The 6335-nt window shown below is 39.6% G+C and overlaps 1 long non-coding RNA gene across 1 annotated transcript; it reads left to right on the plus strand.

Moving 5' to 3' along the window:
* The first annotated feature begins 1021 nt into the window (after window positions 1-1021).
* On the plus strand, window positions 1022-4015 carry LOC122690189. Its single transcript, XR_006340006.1, has 3 exons — window positions 1022-1100; window positions 1192-1384; window positions 3889-4015. It is a non-coding gene; the product is annotated as an uncharacterized LOC122690189 (long non-coding RNA).
* Window positions 4016-6335: the final 2320 nt, after the last annotated feature.

Consider the following 6335-nt stretch of genomic DNA (forward strand, 5'->3'; position numbering starts at 1 on the left):
CTAACTATTACACTCAAAATATATCCATTGTTTATCTGGAATTCAAATTTAACTGGGTATCCTGTATGTTTTCCAGAAATCCTATTTGAAACTCAAATCAAGTCGATAGGGCTTGTCTTGGTGTTTGAAATGAAGAAGTAGATTTGGGCTGATGTAGAATCAGCTCTTCAAGGCTGTCACACACAGTTTTGTGCTGGGAGAGGACTGGTTTAGACTTCTTTCTGAGTCATCTCTTGCTTTTCCATTGTAGACTTTCCAATCCCCGCCCCCTGCCATACTGAACTATCTGCAGTCCAGAAAATGGAATTTTTTTTTTTGGCGTGTGAAATCTTCCAATTTACAATGTTAGCTCTTTCTTTTGTAAACTAAGTAGGCCAAATAAAACTCACATTCATGCTGGATTGAGCCATAAGGCCACCAGTTTGAGATCTTGTATTAACTATTCAAATGTGACACCATTTTTCAAAGATCTATATTAAGTGCAGTTCCAATTGGCTGGGATAACTCTATCTTGTACTTAACTCTGTCTGAACTCTGGAGAACAGTTGCCTGCTTTCTTGCTGTTCTCCCCCAAAACAGGAACTTTATATTTTATTTTTCTAACCTCAGCTGCCAGCAGAATGTTTGAGACATAGTAGGCACTCAGATGAATGAATGAATGAGTGAGTGAATGCATCTCAGTCACCTCCTGTTCTTCCAGGCAGAAGAACACTAATTCCTTTCCATCCCAGAATGGGGCAAAAGTGGTAAAATAATTACTTCAGACATAAAATTTTGTTATTAAGTATTTCACAGTTCAAGGCTGGTAAACAGTGGAAGTTTAATAACTGATTGCATCTTGGAAACCACATGTGAAGGGGACAGTCAAGCTTCTGGAATTTGGCAGTGTTTATAGTTCTACTTGCAGTGGTTTTAAAAATAATGTGACATATTCAGTGCAAATGCATTATTGTTAATATTTTATTAGAGAGTTATTGTTTTCTCTTTGAATATCTCTCATTATAGGCTGATGCATTATTAAGTAGAAATGTATTACATCCAAGGACCAATTTTCCCATCCCTGGGCTATGTATTTCTGATTCTATAACAGAAGTCAATGGGTAAGTCAGATTCATTTCATCTAAATTTACAGCAAACTCTTTTGGAACTTTCATTTGAGGGATACCTGCATAATCATGTAATATATTTTAGGTTCTGCAGCAGAATAAAGCAAGCGAATGGAGCCAACTTCATTGTTAACACAATGGAGCAGCTGCATGGTGACTGCAGACATTACTGGAGACTATCAGTCATTGGTACAATCAAGAATGAATCTCCTTCCAAATTTTCACAAGGAAACAATAGCACATCCCCTATACATACTGGCATTTACATGCTCTTTCTGGTAAATATTTTAAGTCAAATATGATTCAACGCTGTTAAAAAAGTTTCAACTCTTCCTACAGAAATGCTATAGAATGACTGAAAGAGCTTTGGTCTATTTAGTAACTATCTTATGAATTTAAAAGCAATCATAATTTTAAAACTGAAGCATTAAGTTAAGCAGGCCTTGGGCAATTGTGGATGGCAAATGCAGAGCCCTCCCCTGCCATATATTGCTCAGCTGAAACCTAATTGTAGAGGGAAGCTTTCAGTGGATAAGAATATGTGTTAGGAAAAGTTTACCCTAGATAGATACCAGATTCACCTTTGCTTTATATCATATTTGAGATCATTGTATTTCCTGGAGGAGAAATTTTAAAGAAGATTTTAAAGTATAATTCACTGTTGAGATGAAGAACATGACAAAGCAGTCTGATCGTTAATGCAAGGCATCAGTCTTGAGGCAGGACCAGACAGATTCCAGGAGGCTTCTGGTGTGGGTCCCAGACCCTGCTGTCCCAGTGGCCTGAGTGCCAGAGCCTATTTCTGGAACTTCTATCACTGACTCTTGGAAATTAACCCTGTATGATATTCAATAAATAGCGAATTTTAACAACTTGAGAATGAGAAACTTTACAATTGGGAGAAGCTTCACAAACAGACTTTTAAATGTAATTTTTTCTTCTCTAAGGCAGCTTGGCCTAAGAGATTATAAGAATAGAAAAATGAAGGAAATCAGGTTTTTGTTTTTTTTTTTTTTTATTGTGGTGCCTCTTAACTGTTCTGCCATAAACTATTTTTTCACTGGGGTGGAAGATGTTTAGATCAAATCAGTTTTTCCCAAATTGTGTTCTGAGATCTTCGGACAACTGGCATGAGAATCAGGTGGATGCTTGCTTGCTGAAAATGAAAACTCCTGGGCCCCCAACCTACAGAGTCAGTCTCTGAGCCAGACCAATCCACCAATTCTAGCTGTTTTGTAGACATACTAGAGTTTGAGATCCATTGGGTGAGGTGAACCTCAGGGCCCCTTCCTCCTACAAAATTTTGTGAGGCTTGGATGGTCTTTCCAAAATTAAGCTTGTTGGTGATGGAAAGTTTTACTCCTCCCTTGCAATAAATTTAATAAACCTGAAAAGGGCTTCATCAAGCAAGATTTAGTTAACAGAGAAGTTTGGATAGTTTAGCTAATTATCCAGAGATCTAGTCAATCTTGGATTATTGGAAGGAATAGCACTTAAATATTTATACAGGAAATTATATTTAAAATAGACCAAGTAACTTGAGTCTGTGGAGGTTACCTGCCATATCAGTAAACAAAGGATGCTGTGGCTATCAAGCCATCAGTCACTTCAGTGCTCTCCCCACCCCCACCATCCCTGTGCACCCTGAGGGGATTCTGGATGGAGAAAAACAGGATACTGACCCTAGATGCTTATCAGAAGAATGATTTCAATGAGCCCAGACTCTTGCATCTTTCCATACACAGAAAAGCACCAAATTCTGTAATTTGAGACTTTTGTTTTTTCTTTAATTAACAGAAATCTTTTGATGCTCAACCACCTGGTTTGTTTTTGCAAACTGCTGCGTATCTTGGCTCTTACCTCTTCCGAATAGTCCCTCAGAGTTATCTGAGAAATTGTCTCCTGTGGTTAAGTCCTCAGTACTTCCACCAAATAAAACACAATGTTCTACGTGTAGGTTGTGCATTGTTTTCAGTCAACAAGTCTCAGAAATTCTCACGATGTTTGGGAGGCTGATCAATTTTTGTGCACATGCATTAGTTTCAACAAATCCAAACTCATTCAGGTTAGTTCCTCTCTGGGTAGAGTTTGCTTGTTTCTGATACTTGCAAGAGATTGAAGAGTTCTTAGGGAGCCCCATGAGGCCTTAGAAATCTAATGAGGAAGCTGACATAAAGAAGGAAGAGGAGAGTTTTCATTTCAGCAAATCCTTCCTTCTACATGATGATTGGATTACAACACTCACTTCTGGTTGGTGAGGCTGTGGAGCAACTGGAACTCCCATATATTGTTGATAGGAGTGGGAAATAGTGAAGTTAAAAATGTACCTTTCTAGGGGGGATCGGGATGGGGGATACATGTAAATCCATGGCTGATTCATGTCAATGTATGACAAAACCCACTACAATATTGTAAAGTAACTAGCCTCCAACTAACAAAAGTAAATGAAAAAAAAAATGTACCTTTCTTATGACCTAGCAATTCCACTCCTAGGTATTTACCCAAGAGAAAGAGCACACATTCAAAGACTTATATTAGAATATAATTAACACCTGTACTGGTAATAGACAAAAATCTGGAAATAGCTTAGATATGTATGAGCAGAAAGGCTAAACTGTGGTATATTCATACAATAAAATATATCTACTACTGATGTACCTAAGACATAGATGAATTTCAAAATATTATACTGAATAAAAGAAGTCTCACACAAAAGATTACATAATGTTATGATTCCATTTACATTACTGTTCCTGCTTCTGTTTATTTTTCCTCTGTGCAGACAGTTCCAAGCTGCTCCATAGAAGAGAATCTGGCCAAGGGCCTGGGTTGGAAACAGCACACAGCTATAATGATATCCACCATTACTGAATGCTTAAGGGCCTGGCACTACCCTGAAATTTGAGTATTACTTCTATTTTATGGATGAGAAAACTGGGCCTCAGACAGAGCATATGACTTGCCCAAAGCTACACAGGAAATAAACACTGGAGCTAGGTTTATTTCTAGCTCAAGAATATCTTCTTTCCAGAGCAGCAGTTTTACCCTGAGGGTAAAGAAGAGGATATTGGTAATGCAGGAGAGAAATCAGCCTAGAATCGCTTCCAGGGGTTGGAGGAGGGAGGGAGGGAGGAAAGGGGAGGAAGAGCAGGAGGGGGGAATATTAAAGAAGATAAGCTATGGTCTTGTAGATTTTCTGTCAAGGCTAGAGACTGCCTTTTTGACCCTGCTTCACAATACATTGAACACTTGTTAATTTGTTCCTCACAAAAGCCTGAAGCAGATAAGGAAATTGTCCTAAAGAAGTAAATTACAGTCATTCCTAGGTGTCCTCCAGGAATTGGTTCCAGGACCACCAATACCCTCATATCAAAAATCCATGGATAATTAAGTTTCTTATAACCTACACACCTCCTCCCATATACTTTAAATCATTGCTAGGTTATTTACAATACCTAATACAATGTAAGTGTTTTATAAATAGTTGTAAATACAATGTAAATCCTATGTAAATTGTTGCCAGGGCCTGGAAAATTCTATTTGTGCTTTTTTGGAACTTTCTGGAGTTTGGGAGGGTGTGGAGTATTTTCTATCAAAGCTGGTTGAATCTGTGCTTGTGAAAGCAAGGGATATGACAGACTACCAACTGTACAAGATCTAAGTGTTAAAGCAACCACTGACTGAAACCACCCACTCTCGCCAGGCCTGTTAGTAACCACTTGCATGAGTTATCTTACAACAGGAGCTCCTGGTAAGGAATGTGGAACTAACAAGCTACCACTAACTGGAAGAATTCGGGAAAGGTCGAAAGCAGAGAAGAGATGCCAGTCCATATGTCCTATCAACCTCCCAGAATTCTTCTTGCCACATCCATCTTGGCTGAGTAATGCATGTGACACCAAGAAGGACCCCAAGTCAGAACGACTGGCCAAAGACAACCCAGAAACTAATCTCATCACCATAAAACCTGAGACTGCGAACCACGTGGCAGAGTGGTTCTCCTGGGTTCCTTTATCCTACTGCTCTCCACCCGGGTGTCTCTTTCCAATAAAGTCTCTTGCTTTGTCAGCACATGTGTGTACTTGGACAATTCATTGTTAGACAAGAGCCCACTCTCGAGCCTTGGTGGGTGTTTCCTTTCCTGCAATATAAGCCTTGTAACTGGATTTTGAACAGATCTACAGATCCTGTGGTGCACTTCCTGGTAGACTAAATCACAATGAAGGAAAGAGATACAAAATGTTTTTACAGATTTTTTTTTTTTTAATGCTTAATTGCTTCAGAGAGTAATAAGCAAAGGGACATGTTTCCTAGTCTCTCTTGAGGGCAGATATGAATAAGAGTGCAGGTGATGTTGAGGTGGTCGGGAGGATGAGAGGTTCAGATTTTGTCAATTCTGCTTTTCTGCTCTCATTAATGCCAATTTTCATGGCTTACACTAGTGGTTCTATGGCAGGAAAATGGGGCACAAGAGGACAGTCATATCCCAAGTCTCGGATGAGTTCCCGGGATGGGCCTGGGAGGGTCCTTGGCTTCACACAGGAAAGATTTCAAGAGCGACCTGTAGTAGAATGAAAGCAGGTTTATTTAGAGAGATAACATTCCTTAGGCAGAATGCAGGCCATCTTAGGAGGTGAGAGTGGCCCCTGGGGGCCAGGATGGTTAGTTTTTATGGGCTGGGTAATTTCATAGGCTGTTAAGTGAAGGGACAGGGTTTTCCAGGAATTGAATCACTGCTCCCTTTTGGCCTTTTATGGTCGGCCTCGGAACTGTCATGGCACCTGTGGGTGTATCATTCAGTATATACTAATGTATTACAATGAGTGTATAATGAGGCTCAAATTCAACTAGAAGTTGAATCTTTCTTCCATCTTGGGCCTCATAGAGTCTAACCAGTTTTTGCTGTGTCCTCAATGGCCATGGCATTCTTTCAATGATTGTGCCCTGCCACCTTCCCTCCTGTCTCAATTCCAAAGTCAGTGCTTCAGATTCTTTTACAACCCTCCTGTTCAGCAAGGTGAACTGAAGGTGGATGAATCTCTGACATGGGAACCTACTTAATGGAGCTGTGTCACAAGCTCTTTGAGAAACTGATGAAAACCTTGGAGACTTTCTCTATAGAAATGAACCTACATGTAAAATTCTCCATGTAATGAAGAAAGGTCAATAGACCTGCTAAAACCTACCATGGTGGTCCCTGTTAAGAACCTCTATATTTGTGGATAAAGC

Source organism: Cervus elaphus, chromosome X (assembly GCF_910594005.1).
Source record: "Cervus elaphus chromosome X, mCerEla1.1, whole genome shotgun sequence".
NCBI lineage: Eukaryota > Metazoa > Chordata > Mammalia > Artiodactyla > Cervidae > Cervus > Cervus elaphus.